Source organism: Mixophyes fleayi, chromosome 5, assembly GCF_038048845.1.
Source record: "Mixophyes fleayi isolate aMixFle1 chromosome 5, aMixFle1.hap1, whole genome shotgun sequence".
NCBI classification, from domain to species: domain Eukaryota; kingdom Metazoa; phylum Chordata; class Amphibia; order Anura; family Limnodynastidae; genus Mixophyes; species Mixophyes fleayi.
Genome location: NC_134406.1, coordinates 181,385,309 through 181,405,098, shown reverse-complemented (window position 1 = coordinate 181,405,098; position 19,790 = coordinate 181,385,309). Strand labels below are relative to the sequence as shown.

The window sequence follows — 19,790 nt, the reverse complement described above, 5'->3', positions numbered from 1 at the left end:
GCATCCACATCCAACATACATTAGAGAAAGCAATTTTTCTGAGCTTAGCCCAGGTGCCTTGTGCCTTCATGTTGAAGCTAGGTCCTAGTGACAGGTTGCATTCTCTCTAATATTCGTTCAGCCTACACAATGCCACACCTGGGAGTTGGGTGTTAAATTCAAAGTAAATACTGGTAATATATAATTAAATGATTACAGTAATATAATGTTTTTTTTAATTATTTTATTTTCAGTTTGGTTCCTAGATTTGTTTGTCATTTAGAAATCTGTGCAGGTGTTGTCAAGGAGATGTTTGAAAAGTTACTGGATAACAAACTTAAAGGGGTTTTCCACTTACCATTTGGTATTTACAACTCCTCCCATCATCTGCCAACTTTAATTTACACTTTTCTGTGATGGGTCTCTCCTGCGTTGGAGAGACCTGAGCAGCTCTGGAGGTGAACATCAGAGGTCCTGGCTGTATGTGGTTGCCGGTACCTTGATAAGTACATCAAATGACAAGGGACCACAACCACGGCAAAGTGCTATGATGGGGAAGAGATGGATTGGTAGAAAAAAAACATTTAAGTCCATAAAGGTCAACTTTCCACTAAACCCATTATGTAGTATAACACCCCCTACAAGTATACTAAAGACTATATGTATTTATTACCACTGAAGCATTGAATGTTTTGCAAACGACTCTGCCAATTTAGAAGAACTATTTTTGTTATGTTTGGACAAGCCCTTTTAATAATAGCTTTATTTTTTATTGATGTTCGAGGTTTACAGGCAGGCATGTTTTATACAGACAGACATACCTACATTGTGACCTGATTAACAGGTAAATGTGTGATGGGAAAGTTTAATACTGAACAGACAATATAGACTTTGCTTATCCAATTTCTGGGTGTGATGTATTTAAAGGTAGGTATGGTAGATGGCAAAATGTGGGTTATAGCCAATAAAAATGTGATTTCTAGAACATGTGAATGGTCAAACATGAAATATCCAACATGTGCATAAGGGCAAAAAGTAAACACGGTTATACTCCTAATGCGCATACTGTTGCTGGTTCCTATTGTGCATACAGTTCTATTCCCAGCACAAAACTACTATGCCATTATAGTGCTACAATAGACATAGTCACACACCAGTATAACTAATATGTCTCATCATGCCAGTACATTACATGGCCCATTCATTCTGGTATGTATCTCTACCCAGAATGATCAACACAACATTCTAATAGCCCATATATGTTACATATGTGGTGATTCTTGCTTATTGTTCTATTCCTAAGGGCAGATTCAATTCCCTACGTTGTTCTGAAGAACAACGCAGGTACGCATTATTACCGTTACTACGGTAAGTTCTCTGCTGATTTTTGCTCTTTTTTTGGCTAGCATTTTCCTTCCTTCATCCCACTCTTCTATACACCCCTGACAAAGCTGACACAACTGTACTTTACAACCCCCTTCAACTTGCCTCCAATCACATTACTCCGTCCACAACCACCCTGGGTGTTGTCCCTCCGCTTCCTACCTTGTTTAAAGCAGGACAGATGGCATCTTCTGATTCTGTCATTCTGGGAGTGTGGCATGGGGCTATGACATCTCAGCGTAATGCCACATTTTCTGCCCATTACCGAGTAGAAGCATCAGCTGGAAACTTCACAGGTAAGAAGTTGCCCACGGTTGCTCTACCCTATCATGATTTAAAGAAGTGCAGCTAGCTGAATGTCAAGTTCCAGAAGTAAAGAAAGAGATTGTTTCAGAGGGTTAATAAAATTATAGAATTCACTTCTAAATACTATTGTGTCTCTCAGAACTGTAGTACTTGAGTTGTCTCAATCGCAAGCAATGGTGTAATCCTATAAATCAAAAATGCCAGGGTTAAAATAACGCTAAAAGACAATCATAGTTTGACACATATAGTGTATTAAAGGAAAGTAGTGTGAGTAATAATGCAAAATAGTTACTGCAGATATGCTAAATGGTGTGGTTTAAGTGCAGGCAAAGCTTGCATCACATATTGAAAATGTTCATAGTTTAAATAACATTAACTTATAAACAGTAATTGTGAATAGAGAGTTGTGATTCACGCCAGTATACTGAGCTAGAAGTATCATTATGTATAATTTAATGCACAATGAATATGAACCAGAAGCATCATACCTTGCCGTTATCCTATTAAACCGCTGGTAACCAAACCACATTTTGATGGTCTTCATCTGATTCCAGGTTCCATTTCTACCCTTGGAACAATATGTGAGGATACCTGGGTAATGTTTAGCTATTTTGCATTGCCAGCTGTCTGGTTTGCCAGAAAAATGCCTTATGTGTCAACCTGGCACCCCCTGATACAAAATCACCTAGGCAATCAACGGGTAAAGTAAATTGTATTGTAGTAAAAATGTATTGTCAAAAAATTCACACAGGATTATAACACTTTACCTGAACAAATACCTGTGGCTCACCACACCATCCCTAGCATACAACCCTATCTAAAAGGAGCTATAGTCACCGTCCCTTGGTAGTGTTGTTCCAGCTGCTGAGCCATGATCTTCCATTCCTCTATCAGTGAGGTAGGGATACAATCCAATGTCTCCCCACTGGTTGCAGGCTCACATAGTGACGAAGACCACGGAGTCTTCCATGATCAGTGTAATAAGCACAATTTTCTGATCAGCCCAACAGGAGCTGAAACCCCTATTCAGAAGTGTCCAGGTAAGAAAGAAGGAGCATATGTGCTAATGGGCTGCCCCTAGACTTCCCCCGGTTCTCAGGTAACAGTGGAGCACCCTTCAGTGAACGAGCAGTCATCCTCTTAACTCACAATGGGATATAAACATATTGAGGCCCTTGCAGGCCCGGCGCTCCCATTAGGCAAGGTTAGGCACTTGCCTAGGGCGCCGGGCTCTGGAGGGCGCCACAAGAATGTAAATTACTTTAAAACTGTGCGGCGACCGCTGACCATACCTGTCACGGCCGCCGCACAGCATTCAGATGCACGGTGGAGGGGGGAGAGGCTATTGCTCACCACTGCCGCCTCTCTGCTCCGTCTCCTCCCCACCACTCACTAGTGTCAGTGAGTGGAGGGGAGGAGACGGAGCAGAGAGGCGGCGGTGGTGTGACAAGGTAAGGAAAGACGGGGTGAGGGGGAGGAGGGTGCCGATTTTTGCGAGGGGGGAGGGGGGGGGCTGCGCCGATTTTTTTTTTTTGGGGGGGGGGGCGCCGATTGTTTCAAAATGCCTAGGGCGCCATGGACCCTAGCACCGGCCCTGGGCCCTTGGCACCTTGAGCCATGGCCCAGTTTAACCTTATGTAGCCTTTTTCAGTGTTTTTGTGTTCTGGGCTGATTGGAACTTCCAGCATAACATGGATGACTGCTAGAACAGGATGTCCTGCAAAGCCTCTGCCAACGATTGGTGCAACTTCTAGGGGTGCCTCTGGTTGGCTGGAAACTTGGTGACCATGAGTGATAGTAGCTCCTTTAGAAGACATGATAGACCACCTAGTTATAGGGAACCCACCTGGTGACATTTAAGAACTGTGAAAACATGCTGTTAAACATTTATCATACACATAAACATTACATGCAATGCACACTTTATATTGGGAGAGGGGAAGCCAAACAGTTTTAATCCTTATTTTAGATGCCTGGCAACCTGCTCTCGTCACAACACTGGATTACAAGCATAGAATGTTTGCTATACATATAATTTAACTCAGTGAGTGAAATAAAAGTAAAAATGGAAATGTAGAAGTGATGATATGGAAAATGTAAATGGACGAAATTTCATAGTTTTACAACGAGTGACAGTATGGCATACTAACGTATACCAGCTTACTTCGACCACTGACTTAACCCTTAAGTTATGATCTGTAATATATTTGCTAATGATTAACTTGCATGAAAGGCATTTTTAAACAAACAAAATATCCCTTAAACTGTTTTGGATCCATTAGAAATAAAGCATTAATTTTTATGTTGTGAAAGCTAAACAAGAAAAAAAACATATAGACGTTGTCACTGACGTGATCCATTCCCCTACAGTCATACCTGAGCTGGTTAAGTACACAAGAATCAGTATAGTTTGATAAGTAATGCCAGATTATCAGGTCATGCAATGCATTAATTTATCCAGGATTCCCATTTGAATACATCACTAGTCCTGTAGGTGAAAAACAGGAACAAATTCCCACTATCAACACAAGTGTTAAAGTGGCCCATATAGGCATGTTCCAGTATGTCTAGATGCACTGACACATTCATAATTGCTGATATCTCTTGTGCGCCCACAACACACAATGTACGGCACTTGGTTACTAAGCTGCAGCACATGCTCCTAACTGGATTTTAACAACAAGGACCAGCTGTCCTGAAGTAGTTACTGGAATGGACCTGTCTCAGACGAGTGGAAACATTATGGGCATTAACTAGTCATTCACTGAGTGTCAATGTGAGGAGTGTAGGCAACAAGCAATAGGGTTAGTATGGGGATAGAAAAGTATTGAGCAGCAAAACACTGGACTTTAGACACAATCCAGCCCCAAAAAAAAAATACAGCTGTGTCACCCATTGCCACCCAATACTTTCTGCAACTGTAGCTCATGCCAATAGTTCAAGTAATAATTCATATTTAAGGCCAGTTGATTTCCAAAAGCAACTTAAATGGACTTGCATTTATTTAGACTAAAGGGTAAACGAATCTAGCTGTAATTTTTGTAGCAATTTTAAGTCGTTGCAAATCTCTGGTGAATTTATGCACCAAGCCGCCATGACGCTTGAGTTTAAAATTTGAAATTGCCATCGATCTTGAGCGAGTTGCAGTGGTTTTCACAAAGCAAGAAAAGACTCAAATCACTCGGTTTAGTGTTTAAATTGCGATTTTCAAACCAATACTCATTTCTGATTGGTTGCAAGTTTTAAATTGAAAACCTACACGATTTTTACTGCACCAACATGATAAAAATCTGTCTACTTCCGTATTTGAGTTGATAGGGGTTTAATGAGTTATAGAGAGGATAGTGGAAGGAGCAGGAGACTAGTGATTGTTGGCAAAAGAGTTTTGTTTCTTAATTTATGTACCGGTTTGTTACTTTTGTTTATTGTTTGTCCTTCTTTGTCTAATAGTCTGTGTATTTAGTGCCTGCGTTTTGTTTTGGAGAATGTTTTTTTTTTTTTCTTCTTTCTTACACCTGTGTATGTTTTGTATTAAAGATGATGAGAGAAATGAGAGAAAGGAGAGCTGAGAAGTCTAGGGACAGTGGGGAGAAGGAAAGAGAGAGAGAGAGGACAAGTAGGTGAGGAGGGTCAGGGCATAATTAAGAGGCAGGGTCTTCTGCTACTTTTGGGAGGACAAAATCTGAGTGCAATGTGAAGAAAACAGTGTTCAAGTCCGAAACATAGTGCTCGTGTATATCTGGCTTTTGGCCCCTCAAGCAGCCAAAACAGCAGTTTCTTGTAAAAAGCACCTTTGGTCATCTGTCTGTGCTGCTGTAAATGTGGTTGGCCCAATAAAAAGATCTACAGATAAGAAAATTTCTGAGGAGAGAAGTGCAGCTTCAGGGACTGTAGGTGGCCCGCACTGATACTACGTACACGTCCTATGAAGAAGACATTAAACAACGAATCCCACGTAAAATAATCGAAGGGCTCAATGTCCAGGACACGGACAGGCCTCTGTCCCAGCCTAAGGCTGGTGAGTAATGTCTACATGTTATTATTTAAACCATTTATGTAAAATTAATAATCCTGCATCATGTAAATGTTATACATTTTTTGCACATTGAATTCATAAGGCGGACACATATTAGATAATGTGCTAATGAGCTGTGGATGTCATCTTTTTATTTCACAGCTTCACAACATTTAGTGATTGAGATATATATATATATATATATATTCAATCATCTCCATTTTTACAGTACACAGGTTCATCTCGAACGCAGACAATGTCAGCAATCGTTTGACGAGTCCTTAGAAGGTAAATCCGCCTAGGAAGAAAAACATCAGTTACATATTTAATGTCACTGTCATTACACATTTTCATATAGACATAAACACCTGTGAATGGTTTGGTGCAGGTGATGTGGGTTAAGTTATTGTTTTGTTTAATTAACAAAGGAACATCCCAAGCTTATATGGCACCACAGTCGGATATGGATTCAGCACATAACATAACATTATTCTAGACATTGTGGATCAATTCTCGGAAGTTGTGGAGTCTGTGGAACCTGCACCACAGAGCCTTCCTCAAACAGTTCTACCCCAACAAGCAGAATCAACAACTGCTCAAAATTTAGCAAGTTCCATAGCACAGTTTCATAAAGTGCAAAACAATTTTTGCAATTCCATAAGGATTCTATGAGAAATAAAAAGGAAGCTAACAAAATGGATGAAGCATTTATAGAACATTTATCAGACCCAACTGCGGATGTGTACAACTTTTGAAAGCATTCATTCCAGTCTGGTACAAATGAATATGGCTATTTATAGACTGATTGCGGCATCATCGGTGCCATCATCAACAGGTGACAGCAGCCAGAATACAACACCAAATACATCCATGCCGCCTACTCCACAATGTAGTAGTGGTCTTATCAGGGAAGGGAGGCAGCCATTAACTAGCCATTTAAACTAACTAGATCCCACCTCCTCTTATACATTGTCTTTAAAAATAAAAAAGTATACTTCATGCAAACTGGTATTAGCAGTTGTGGTTTATGTTAAGATGCTTATTTGGGTAATTATGGTATAAAATATTTAAAAAATCTGTGTATTTTCTTTAGACAATTTGGTTTGTTTTAAAACACATTCACATACCCTTTAATTGGTGGCAGAGGCTGAAGTCACACTTTTCTGTGCTTATGCTGATGATTCTACAAGAATATATACAAAACAGTAAACACAGTGTAATTCTAAGTAACAAACTTATTGAGTAAATGATAAACCATACTCATGAGAAAAATAAGTCTGCATTATTCTTTCTCTGACCTGCCTCCCCCCCTCAGTATTCTCCATATCAGCTGATGTTATGAGCTGTTTCGTCATAGTCTACTGCCGGTGGCAGAATTATATTTTGGTTAAGTACCAAATTATGCAGCAGACAGCACGACAACACAATATCAGCCACCTTAGCTGGGGCATAGAGAAGCCCACAGCAAGATTTATCAATGCATCTGAATCTGGTCATCAACAGGCCAAATGTACTACAAATTTGCCCAGAAGATGTTTGTTAGTGCAAAGGACAACTTCAGGTGCATCTTGGTAGTTTTTATCCTGGGTCAGTGTAGCTGTTGGGGTTTTTGTATGACGGGGACATAACAAAACAGTTATAACTTTGACTCATCCGTCCATAGAATATTGAGCAAATAAACCAACCAAAGTATTGAAACATTTGACCATAATTAAATATTTAGTTAACTTGAGTTCTTTAGGGGAAAATAATAGAGGGCAATAATGTTTGCACATAAAACAAATAAAAGAATCACCAAGCTTTGCTGTAATGTTTATCTTAGACTCTATACTCTTTTACAAAAAGTCACAAAATTGTGACAAACTTCACTGTGAACAATATGCAGCAAAGCAAAAAATATGACAGTGGGTAAGTATTTCCGAAGGTCAGGGCTATGATTACAGATGTCTTCAGTTTATTCTCAAACTTAACTTATTAGCCATAATTACTTTTGTGAGGTTCAAACTCACAGTAACTATACATGAATGAGACAGAAAGGAAAAAGAATCAAAGTTTCCGCCAAAGAAAGATTTTTTGCAAAATCTACTTACAGCTACTATAATGAGTACAGCTCTATAGTTTTGCATTCACTCTGGAAGGTAATAGAAGATGAGACCCAAGTCGTGACCTTGTTGGGCAAAAGTTCTGTGGATGACTACTCAACTCTGATTTAGTTTACCACTGAAGAACTTAATGTTGCCAGATCCAGTTTTAAACCAAGAGATTATGAAAATTACAAAATGGTGCAGAAAGAACTGGAATAACTCTAACCACGCAATCAATATCCTGATGGCTTTTAGGAAGTCTTCCATATCATATTAGCAGTAATAGATCGTATATACATTGTTTAATTAGTGCATGTTTTCAGGACAGTCTCCAATTGCACCATCATAAGAGGTACAATGGAGATCCTGCATATTGATATAAGCAAAGGCTTGTCATCATTAGTGGCATTAGCCATAATTTCCTACATGATAGATCATTGTAATCTAATTGGATAAACAATGATGTTACCTTGTGGACCACCAGGGTGGACTACAATTATCTTGTCGACCTTGTTGTCAGCCTGTTAGATTTCAAACTATTTTCAGATCACCAATTTAAAGGGCAAGTACCTTAGTCATTATATAAGTGATAGGTGGCCAAGACAGGTATTATCCAAAAGCATAAGCCAGTAGTCCAGACATTCCTTCCTTCCTGGATCTGAACAGCCTATCACTACACACTGGCACTCCATCCTCATATTGGCAAGGCCACAGCCATCTTTCACTCTGACTAGAGTTAATAAATATTTATTTTGTGTACTTTTTTGCTAGCAGTACCTCTTCTGAGCACTTCATTTTTTTATGTACACAACAGATTTTTTTTAACCACACGGTGCCAAGACAGCAAGGTTCCTATTGGGGGCATTTGATTGCAACTATGGGGTACAATATCAATGAACAATGATCAAATCATAAATTAGAAAGGGGACGGGTCTACAGAAGCTGGAGGAAAGACTAGCACCTATCCTGTTTCAAGACCCAGGTCCCATCCCTGATTACCTGCAGTTCATCTCTATTCCAGACAATTAGAAGTGGTTTCTGAATATGTCCCTACATGAGCCAGTTCACCCAGAACACAATGTCATGATTTTTTCCCAACCTATTTTCCAGATACAGTAACTTCAGACAAATAATTGATGTTAAAAGGTGTTTTTCTAACAATTGCTTAGTTTAGCTCAATTTAATTGCAATGAAAAATGAAAGGAGACGAGGGAAAGACAGGAGCAGATCATGGTGATTTGAGTGAAATGGCTCAGTTTGGAGGCGGGTGTCATCTGAAGTCATGCTTTACATGACTAAATACAAGCTGCTGATGAAGCATTGTACTCAACATGAAAGAGTCCAGGAACATATGTTTAAGAAGGTTAGCATTGTACACCCACTTTAATATGCACAAATTAGCAAGGCATAGCAGGTAATTATACCTTTCTAGCTTCGGATGAAAGATAAATAATGCAATTACTTCAGGGAAATGTAATTAAGGAGGGGCCAGAGGTTGGCTTGTCAAATAGAATGATTATATGAAAGGATACATTTTTTTTCAAATAATATTTTTATTATTTATATAAACAAGTTTTACAAACATAGGACATCAAACAAGGAATTGTATACAATAGGTAGTACAATACGATGGAAAGTGGTAATGGTAACAACCTTTAAAATTATGTCACAAGTATGAAGACGCAGGGTACAAATGTTGCATTAGTGTATACAATTCAGAGAAGAGAAACTTGAAAGTATGATGATGGGGAGAGCGGGGGGGAATAGGTAGGGGACGTAGAGGGAGTTAAATTCGTCAGAGTTCACTGAAAAGCGGTATTGGTATAGTTAGTTAGTCAGCCATCACAAGATAGTGAGTAGTATATGGGAATTGTACATGAGAATGTAAAACGGTAGATAAAGGCGGCTCTGCTTCATAAAAAGATGTCCAAGGAGTCCACACAGAATGAAATTGTATTGGGGTATCGTTAAGAGTGGCAGTAATACTTTCTAGGCGGTATGATGACCAGATAGAGTTTATGGTTGCAGTAAGCAAGGGGGAGATCGTGCTCTTCCAGCGCGAAGCAATCAGACAGTTGGCCGCATTCAATATGTGTCTAATTAATTTTTGAGTTGGGCGAGGAACATTAGGGATTAGTATAGAGAAGAGAGGTAAATCAGGCATTTGTATATGTGTAATAGAGAATATGAACCCATGAATCTGCTGCCAGTATGAAGTTATCTTAGGACAGGACCACCAAACGTGCAGCAGGGAGCTCCCACAACTACATTTCCAACATCTGTCCGTGGAGGTTGGAAATATAGAATGAAGACGAGATGGAACGAAGTACCATCTACTGTAGATTTTGAAAGGATTTTCTTTGACTTGAACAGAAATAGAAGTTTTGGCTAGGTTACTAATCTTAGATCATTCTTTGGGATCTAGAATTTCCCCTGTATCTTTCTCCCACGCCAGCTCGTGGTTCCTTAGATGGGAGACCAAAGTTATTAATCAGCTGGTATAATGTGGTTATGAGGCCTCTCGTTGAGATTGGGTGCCTGCAGAGTGATTCTAGGGGAGAACACTGATCTGTGGGGGCTGGTTTAGGCAATGTGTTGTAGAAGTGTCTAATTTGTAGATATTGATAGAATACTGTGTTAGGGAATTTATATCTTTTTCTAAGTTTCACAAATGAGGGGAAAATGTTCATGGGAGCTATGTCCCACGGGAAGATAAGGTGATGATGGGTCCAGTGATGGAAGGTTTTATGATTTAATCTTGGGGGGGAAATCAAAAGGAGTTCCATAATGGGACTAGCAGTGGGTAACGGGAATGTAGGTCATAGGCTCGAGTCACTTGATCCCGGAAAAGGATACATTTTTAATATATGCACCACAGAGAAAAAAAAGTAATTTATGCTTTTCAATCGAAGTCATACTGAAAGACAAATTTACAATATAAACATAAAATTTTTCACATACCGTCCAACATGACCTGAGAGTTTGTGGGGCCAAAGCAGATATTTGTGCTGCACAATTTCTGTTTATGGTTTGTAAACGACCACCTCAATGTGCGGTGGAGATAGTTAGGAGCTAGGCGAGTCTAAATAGCATCTGCAGACATTTTCCCCTAAAAAATTCAGGAAGAGAGAGTGCTTGGGGAGCTGTAAGCTTCTTGTATAAGGTTATAGATGTGTGACCTTTGTTGATGGTTGAAGGTTGATGATTCTCTTCTTCATGTTCCATGCACTGACTGTTGATTCTCCAATGGGTGTAAATTACAGTGTAAATGTTCAAGTTAAAAAAATCGAAATGTGTGTATAGAAGACACAAATGCCAAAGAAATCATTGATGTGCGCAGTAACCCATAGAAAACAAATATTTGCTTCCATTGTTTAAGGTGCACTAGATTGATCAAAGCCAATTGCTTATTAACTGCTGCCAGTTACTGCAGATTTACATTGTGCTAGTAAATGACACCCCCTCGCATCCTAAAAACACGAATTTGATCATCCACATTGCAGATAAATAATTTCATCATAAAAGTCATTAAACTATAAGTCAATTCTGGTTACTCCACAAAGGTGATAAAGAGCTAGAGGCAGTTTCCGCAACCCCCCCCCAAAAAAGAATGAAATAAAATAAACAAAATAAACAAAAGTCCTGCTTGTCTCTAGGGACAACCAATAGGCCCCCTCCCTTTACATCCAACACAGGCTTTGACATATTCAGCTTGGACCATTACAACCCCTCTATTCTTTATCATCACTATCAATTAATTTATTTGCTATTTTTTTTTTTTTTTATTTATAGTCATCATAACTCTCCTTTATTATTATTATTATTATATTAAAAACAAAAAGCATCATCATAAAATATAACAAGTTCACAAAACCTTGCATTATACAGACCATTAATATAATTCAACAAACTTATTTTCCACCACCACCACAGACCTTCCTAACTTCTAAATGGATGGGCTTGACGAGGTTACTTCCACGTGTTTTACTGGAAAGAGGGGGAGATGAGCACGCCTTCTAATTTTATATGTTGCTACAGTGCCGGACATGATGCAGCTCCCCCCCCCCCATTCCTTCCTGTGCCTAAATCCAACTAAACAAGGCTACATATACGCCTATTTCTCAAGCTCCACCTACAGGGGAAGTCTCGCAATTACTCCACTTATTAATCAGATTTCCCTAGTCCACTCAGCCATACTTTACTAAGGCCTACCCTCCTGCCTCACCACCTCGGCCCGTTGACCGGGTTTGGAAATACTCAATCCCATAGATAGTAATCTCAGTCAGTACAATTTTTGGACCCAGATGCCGGCCTTAACAGGCTCTACCTGTATCCTGTGGATCACTGGTGGTCCCCACCTGAAGTGCAGATCCTCAAGCAGGGCGTCGGTTGACTCTCTGCAGAGATGATCACCACAGACCTTCTGCAACATCCTGCTCTCCTTTATACCAAGGAGCCAGTATTCTTGATTGACCGGTCAGCTCGAATCAAATCTACTGAAGGCCAAGGCCCCAACAACACCAGTCTGTAATACTACATTCTGGCAAATGTGGCTGCTCTTCTCTGAGAGCAACAATGCCGAAAAGCAAAATAACTCACACCAAGGGTATCTGCCAGATCTACCCTAACATACCTTATTCTGCTACGAGCCCAGAAGCATCAGATTCTCCTCAAAGCCCCATAGATTCTGATGATGAAGAAAATGCTTCCATAATCAAGAGAAACTTCCTATTCTAAATTAAGTAAATGAAAGATCTATATTTATTAATCCATGCTGAGGACAACAAGCCCTCCAAACTATTAGATCTGATGTCAACTCCTAGGGAAACTGTACAGACCAGATTGAGAGAACCAAAAAGAGGGCATTGGAAGAGGATATGTCACACTTCCGACAGGAACCCAATGCCATGTCATTATCGACAAGAGGACATGGACAATCTTGTGGAGGAATAACCTTAGAATCACGTAAATTCCTGAATCCGCAGAACTTGGACATTTAGACCCTTATCTCAGGAAACTATGCTCTCAATTTGCCCAAGAAATCTATGAAGACCAATTACTTCTGGAGTTAGATCGCAAGTCCAGTCCCAACTAAGGGATGTATTCCTGCGTCTCTGTTTCTACACTGCCAAGGAAACTATCATCCGGGAGGCAAGGAAGCTTCAAACGCTGAAATTTGAAGGCAATACCTTTCAATTCTTTCAAGACCTTTCCCAGTCCACTGTGGCTAGTAGAAGAGAGCTTCAGCCGTTAACACATTTGATATCACGAGGGTTTCCCTTCCTGCCTATTCCTCGGACATCAAGATCAACAACTTCCAGTAAGGTCATTATTTGCGGTCCAAAATTTGCTTAACAGGATCAGTCTTGGCCTGAGAAACCCTCTGGGCCGATCTCAATACTCAAATAACACTCCGGGTATGTCCATAATATGGCCCCAAAGACCCCCAAGGAGGGAATTGTCCACTGTCCCAAAACTTTTAAACGTACAACCTCCAGACCCCTGACTGTACCACCAGAGTCCTGTTGAAGATATGTTGAACTCTAAGGAATCCCCAGAATAATTTGCTAGTGTCACTAGCTATGATTCACGATGATGTCTTTAACTACTATACACAAACTGCTTTACGAGATCTGAATAACGCATACCTATCTTTAATTGTAGCCTTGGAACTTTAGCCTTGCCCTGAGAATAATCAGCAATGTCCTGCCTCAAGCCCTTTCATGTTTACTATTGAAATTATTCTTTACTTTTGTGTTTTTCTCTTTTTTTGCCCTTTCACGCTACCTTTTCAGGTTCAGCTTACATTCCTACCTCCTAGACATGGCACCTGAATAGAAAGGAAGGTAGGCTCTGAGGTCACCAAAGCCTCAAGTTTTACTTTTATATAGGATACAAGTCTATGTCCTCATATATTTTATGCTTCTATGCTGAACCAGTTTTGTACTCCTGTTACTTGTTTCCATTTGTTACAACTAATTATATATTTTGCCTTCAGATGTTATCATATCTCATCAAGGCTCATTTACTTACACACCCCAATTCACTGCTAACCCCAAGCCACTTATGATCCCTGAATTTTCTGACAAAATACCGTTTGAAATTATGATCGACCTTGTAGATGTCACCTCTGAATACAAATCTTGTTTGCTGTAATGCTTAAACCCCCTTAGGTAGCTTGTCTGAGAACGCTTTCTTAATCTTAACTATAATCTTGGTTTATTCTTTCGTAGTCAGAGGATGTAATTAGGAATTTCCTTAGGTCCTCTTCCATTCTGTGATCTGTGTTCTATGTTGTTTCTTTTTTGTTGTTGTTTGTCGCATTCCTGCTTCTTAATGTTGGCCTACTTACCTACAATGAGATCTGACGTCTGCAGAGAAGATGGAGCAAATGGTCTTGATTGCTGCCAGCGCAACAAGGCTTAATTACATCTAACTGTTCTGTTATGTTCTCATATACCTTACAATTTCATACTGTACTAATTTTGTACAACTGTTACTGAGCTTCATTTGTTCTTACACTTTGTTAGTTCATTGATTTCCCCTGTCCTGTCCCTTGACCCTCACCTTTCTCGTAGCTACAAATCTATAGCTCGCCTTTCTCCCACACCCCAGGTCTAATGCACATCCTAGGCCACTTAGGAGCCCACTTTTTCTTTCTCCGTTCCCCCCTCTCCCTTACTCTAAAAATATAACCCAGAGGGGTAATGCTCCCCCTCTGATACCAGCACAATAGATGAGTGAGCAACATTTCACTGTCTCATTCCCTCTCTTCCCCTCACTGCTACTCTCTCTCTCACCCATAATTGCCACCTGGCCTATATGGCCTTCAAATTATGACTCAGTTTTATTCTGCTGACCCCCCCCCTCAGCCAACCTTCTAATGACTTTAAATATAATGTAAAGGGGCTTAACTTTCCCCAAAAATGCACTAAATTATATACTTTCAAAAAACACATTTTATTGAACACCTCCACCGTGAATTTAGATTGAGAAAACCTGGCTTCCAAAAACAGAAGAAAAGAGGGGTATAGATTCTCTATGTCCGTCACCTAACTTTTGACCCCTAGAAGCTCACAGGGACAAGAATGGCAGACTATCAATTCTAATAGACAACTTAAATAATCTTCCCCTGCATCCTTATAAATATTTAAATTCCAAAATCTGACCAACACAAATACTTCAAAAAGTTAGACATGGGGAGCCAATTGTGGGAGGGGAATTTAATGCTTGCCCCTAATCTGGACAGAACCACCCAATGGGTGCTCCTAAAAAGCAGGGGGACACCCTGAGCACTAAGGCCTTACAGGAGTTTTTAAAACTCCATAATCTCATTGACTCTTGGAGAGCCTGACCCCCTAGATTGAGACTAAACCTTTTCCTCATTCATAATACCTACTCCAGAATCTACATAATCCTGCTCAGCCACAATCAATCTCAAAGTAAAAGTTATTAATACCCAAGATTACCCCATCATTTGGTTGGCTATCTTCAAGTTTATCCCATCACCTTGTAGGAGCATGATGCCATCTACTTACTACCCCTTAGGTCCCCCCAAAGGAACCTTGAGAATGAATTAATCCCTACTGCATGACCTAAAAACATCACACAATTAAAATCTCTCCTGAGTATTTTGAAACAAGAGATACTTCAGATATTTCCCCAATGACTCTTTGGGACGTCCATAAGACAGTACTCAGAGGACACCTCATCACCATAGCATCCAAAACTAAAAGAGATAGACTAACTAAAATAATGCAATTCACTGAATTTCTACAAACGTTTGAAGTGCAACATAAATCTAATCCAGACCCTAACATCCTCCAGAAGACCCATTTTGTTAGAGGAGAACTTAACCAACTCCTATCACATCAGGCCACTAAATTGAAGTGCTGGAACCAGCGCTACTACGAAAAAGACAACAAGGCTGATAAAATCATGGCTACTAAACTGTGATCCAATATAGCAGCCCGTAGCCTCCTGGCTATTAGGGACTGAAATTGAGTTCTACAATATGAGCCTTGATGGATTAGCTCTGAATCCAAAAGTATTTCGTAAAACTTAATAACCTCCATAAGCCCTCAAGGCACTTCAGCCAAAGGCATACCCAGTTTTAGTTGCACTAAACTTTTGAAATGATCTTTTCAAGTTACTGACCAGCTTAGTCACGCAAGAGGAGGTCGAGCAGGATGCGAAGAGCCAGAATTCAGGAAAGAGCCTGATGGTTTTATGGCGGATTACTACAACAGATTTGCTGATGTTCAGACCCCCCCCCCCCCCCATCTGCATACCCTCTTCAACTCCATCCTCAAAAGGTAAATATTGTAGAATCCCTGGAGGCAAGGTTCAAAGCAATTCACAAGGAGGGCAAAGTGAATAGTTCTACTAGCTACTGCCCAAACTCCCTGCTCAATACTTATGTTAAGTTAAATGGTAAAATTCAGATTCAATTTGATACTCCCATCCCTGGTGTATTATGCCCAGGTGGATTTTATCTCAGGTTGTCAGGCAAGGAACAATGCAAGGAGGACCATTTACCTGGTTCATATTTTCAATTCTAGGACTTTTAAAGAGGTATGTCAACATTAAGCTTAGGGTGCGTCAAATGTCGCTCTCGTCGGGGACGTCAAAATAAACGGCTGGCATCTTCAGATTGGAGCAGTCGCATAGCAATGTCCTCCGTGTTAAGGTAGCTGTATATTATAATTATGTTGTGATTTCCCTCTTCGTGTTTTTTTTTTTTAGCTTTAGTTGGTGTCGGTATCCCAAGCATCGGGATACTGTACCCAACCCTCAATTGGTGAAAATGCATTACATTTTAACTCTTCCATTTTCCCAGTGCATATGTGTGAATGCTTAAAGATGCTGTAACGCTCCGGTCCCACAGATAGTACCTGTCTCGTTACCTGCAGTCCATTCATCTGGAAACTGTCATGTCCCAGCATCAGACATTCTCCAGTTCATTCATTCAGCTATATTCAGATCTGTGCAGGTGCAAGCCTATTGCACTTCAGGACCTCCTCCCTCTTTTTCATTGGCTAAGCACTTCTGGAGCACTATTTACACCTCCTGGATTCCCCTGTTCTTCAAGCTCACTTCCTGCAGCCTGTGGTTCCGGTTCCGGTTCCTGTTCCTGTTCTTCTTGTGGTTTGCCTGTGTTCCAGTCTGCTCTCAGTTTGTGGTCTGTGCTAAACCATTGCTGTTCCAGTACCTCTCTTACCATCTCCAGTGTACCTCATCGTGACAGCTCGCTACACTCAGAGCCGCTATTACACCTGTGACTCCTCAGCTGCTATCACGAGTTACCTCTGCTACTCCACCCTGCTCTCAGTCTCTGGCCATTTTGAATTATCGCTGATCCAGTACCTCTATTACCATCTCCAGTGTACTTCATCGTGACAGCTCCAGTTCTCCCATTGCTACCGCTCAGAGCTGCTATTTCATCTGTGACTCATCAGTTGTTACTACGAGTTACCTCCACCACTCCAGTCAGCCTTTAGCCTCTGGCTGTGTTGAACTATTGCTGCTCCAGTACTTCCATTTCCATCTCCAGAGTACTTCATAGTGACAGCCTCTGTCCTCTCATTATAGACCACAGAGCACCTATTCTCCTAGTGACTCATTGGCTGCTGACCATCAGCCTATATTGTTGTTGTGCCTGTATTTAGACCACTCATCTGTGGACTCCATTGTCTCCATCCACTTCACCTGGCTCCCCCACATCGTTCTGCTGTACACTCACTCACAGGACCGCGACCTGCAGACTTGGTGCAGCCAAGACCATACCTCCTTGCGGGGGTTCCTGGTGAAAACCACCTGTCTGTTAGACTCCGTGCCCGTGGGTGGGCTTAGACATGTTCAGCAGAGCCTAGGGATCAATTTCCTGTAAGCCAACCGTGACAGATGCAAATGTATAAAAAAGTAACCCATAGCAACAATTCAGGAACTAGCTTTTATCTACTGTAAATTAGAAAATGCAAGCAAATTTCTGATTGGGTGTTCTGTCTTAACGGGAAAAAGCTTAAACTGTTTCTAACCATATTTTATTCCCTTTGTACTTTTCCTTCTTTTTTTTTTAAACAATATTTTATTGGGGGGATACAGAAAGGAAAAATTAGGGAAATGGGACACAAATGAAAGATGCAAATACAGAATTAAAACAATGTGACAGAGCTTTCTAACAGGTAGAGAGATAGCATCAGAAATACATAGCCGAAAATCATCCCTTGTACTATTCTAATGTACATATTAAGGGATTAAAGGATACAATTATTATAGGTAATAGTTTACTGACGGAGCTCACAATTTAGTACAGTTCCATTGTTTCCCCAGATCTCCCAGAGTTCTCGTTTAATATAACTGAGGTGTGATAAACCTCTCCCAATACAAAAGATTGTGGACATGATCTAGGGCAGTGACAAACTGATTTACTACAGGGGCTGCATGGGTGGCCCTCATCTTCAAAAGGCTTGCACACTACCCTTGATCTCAGTAATAAATTAAAACAATATATTTAATAAAAAAAAAAGAGCACACCCATCTGTAATTCCTTATCAGCAGGTATTTTGAACAAGTGCCACAAGCCATAATACAAATCAGACAATAAAGCAGGAAGAAGCTGGGGGCCACAACGGAAGTCTCAGAGGGCCACCTGTTGCCCATCACTAATCTAATGCCAAGGGATGTGTGACATCATTAAGGGATGGTCTAATTCAACAAAAAAGAGAGGTAACAGATACAATGGAGTTTGCACTTAGCCTGTACAGAGGAATAACATAAAATGATGTCTAGTATATACATTGCCCTATGCAAGGCACTAGACAGCCCTGAACATTTTTGAGGTTAGTGGTACTTGGGGGTTATATGTGAACACATATTAACAGTAAAAACTAAACACAAAACATTTTTGGTTTTCAATATGCTCATATTTCTTATTCAGGTTTTATTATTACAATATATTGTCATCCGTCAACTAAAGGATCAGGAACTTCTGCAGCATCATCTATTTATATTGCGCCACTAATTCCGCACATAATGTACAGAGAACTCACATCAGTCCCTGCCCCATTGGAGATTAGAGTCTAAATTTCCTTACACACACCAAGAGAGACTAAGGACAATTTAATAGCAGCCAATTAACCTACTAGCATGTTTTTGGAGTATGGGAGGAAACCCGAGCACCCGGACGAAACCCACGCAAACACAGGGAGAACATACATGAGCTGTTGCTTTCCTCATACATTGCACAATACTGTCTACTTTGTGAGACATCACCACTCCAGGTCCTAGTCTGTACAATCTATTGAATGTAAAGCTATTTTTTGTCCTCGATATAATAGAACTATTTATCACTAACTCCTATATGGTGTTTTACTCTACATTTATGCTTTGTGGGTTTAGTTCCATTTTAGAGTACACTAAAGATACTAAAAAAGATACTACAGTCTGTAACTATTGCTAACTCAATGAATCAGAGCTCATCCTGTCCAATCAGGCATGAATGGACAGAACACACACATACATGATTACAGAAGACAAAGGAAAATTTAATTCTGGAGGATACAGGTTTTAGGAAAATTACACTATAACAATTTACAGCAAGTTGTCACTGTTGTAAATATAAACCTTTCATTTACAGTAGTGACAATCTGTTGTAACCAAACATTTAGTTTAAGCAAAATACTAAGAAGAATCATAACAAAACAATATATCTAAAATAAACTATAATTGTATTTTGCACAACAGTGAAGTGATTGTATTTATCATTAAAATTCCATGATCATCTGCATGCATGCAGCCATCTGTGAGAGAAGGGGGGGGGGGGGGGGTGTATATTTAATTTACCTGGAATTCTCATGGTAAATTCCCATGGTAGAGTCATGATGTGACTTGATGCATTGTGTCCTGTAGGTGGCATGGCTAATCTTGGTAGGGATTGAGCCACCCTGAATCCAAGAAAAAGGAGGAGGAAGAGAAGGGAGGGGCTGGCCTGGCAGCAACAGCTCCAGCATTAGGATCTGCTC

General features: G+C 40.2%; 1 long non-coding RNA gene across 1 annotated transcript; it reads right to left on the bottom strand.

The window, feature by feature from the left end:
• Positions 1-5,898: 5,898 nt before the first annotated feature.
• Positions 5,899-19,745, bottom strand: LOC142158823 (uncharacterized). The gene is made up of 3 exons (XR_012692870.1): positions 19,612-19,745; positions 6,811-6,866; positions 5,899-5,981 (listed from the first exon to the last, which is right to left on the bottom strand). It is a non-coding gene; the product is annotated as an uncharacterized LOC142158823 (long non-coding RNA).
• Positions 19,746-19,790: the final 45 nt, after the last annotated feature.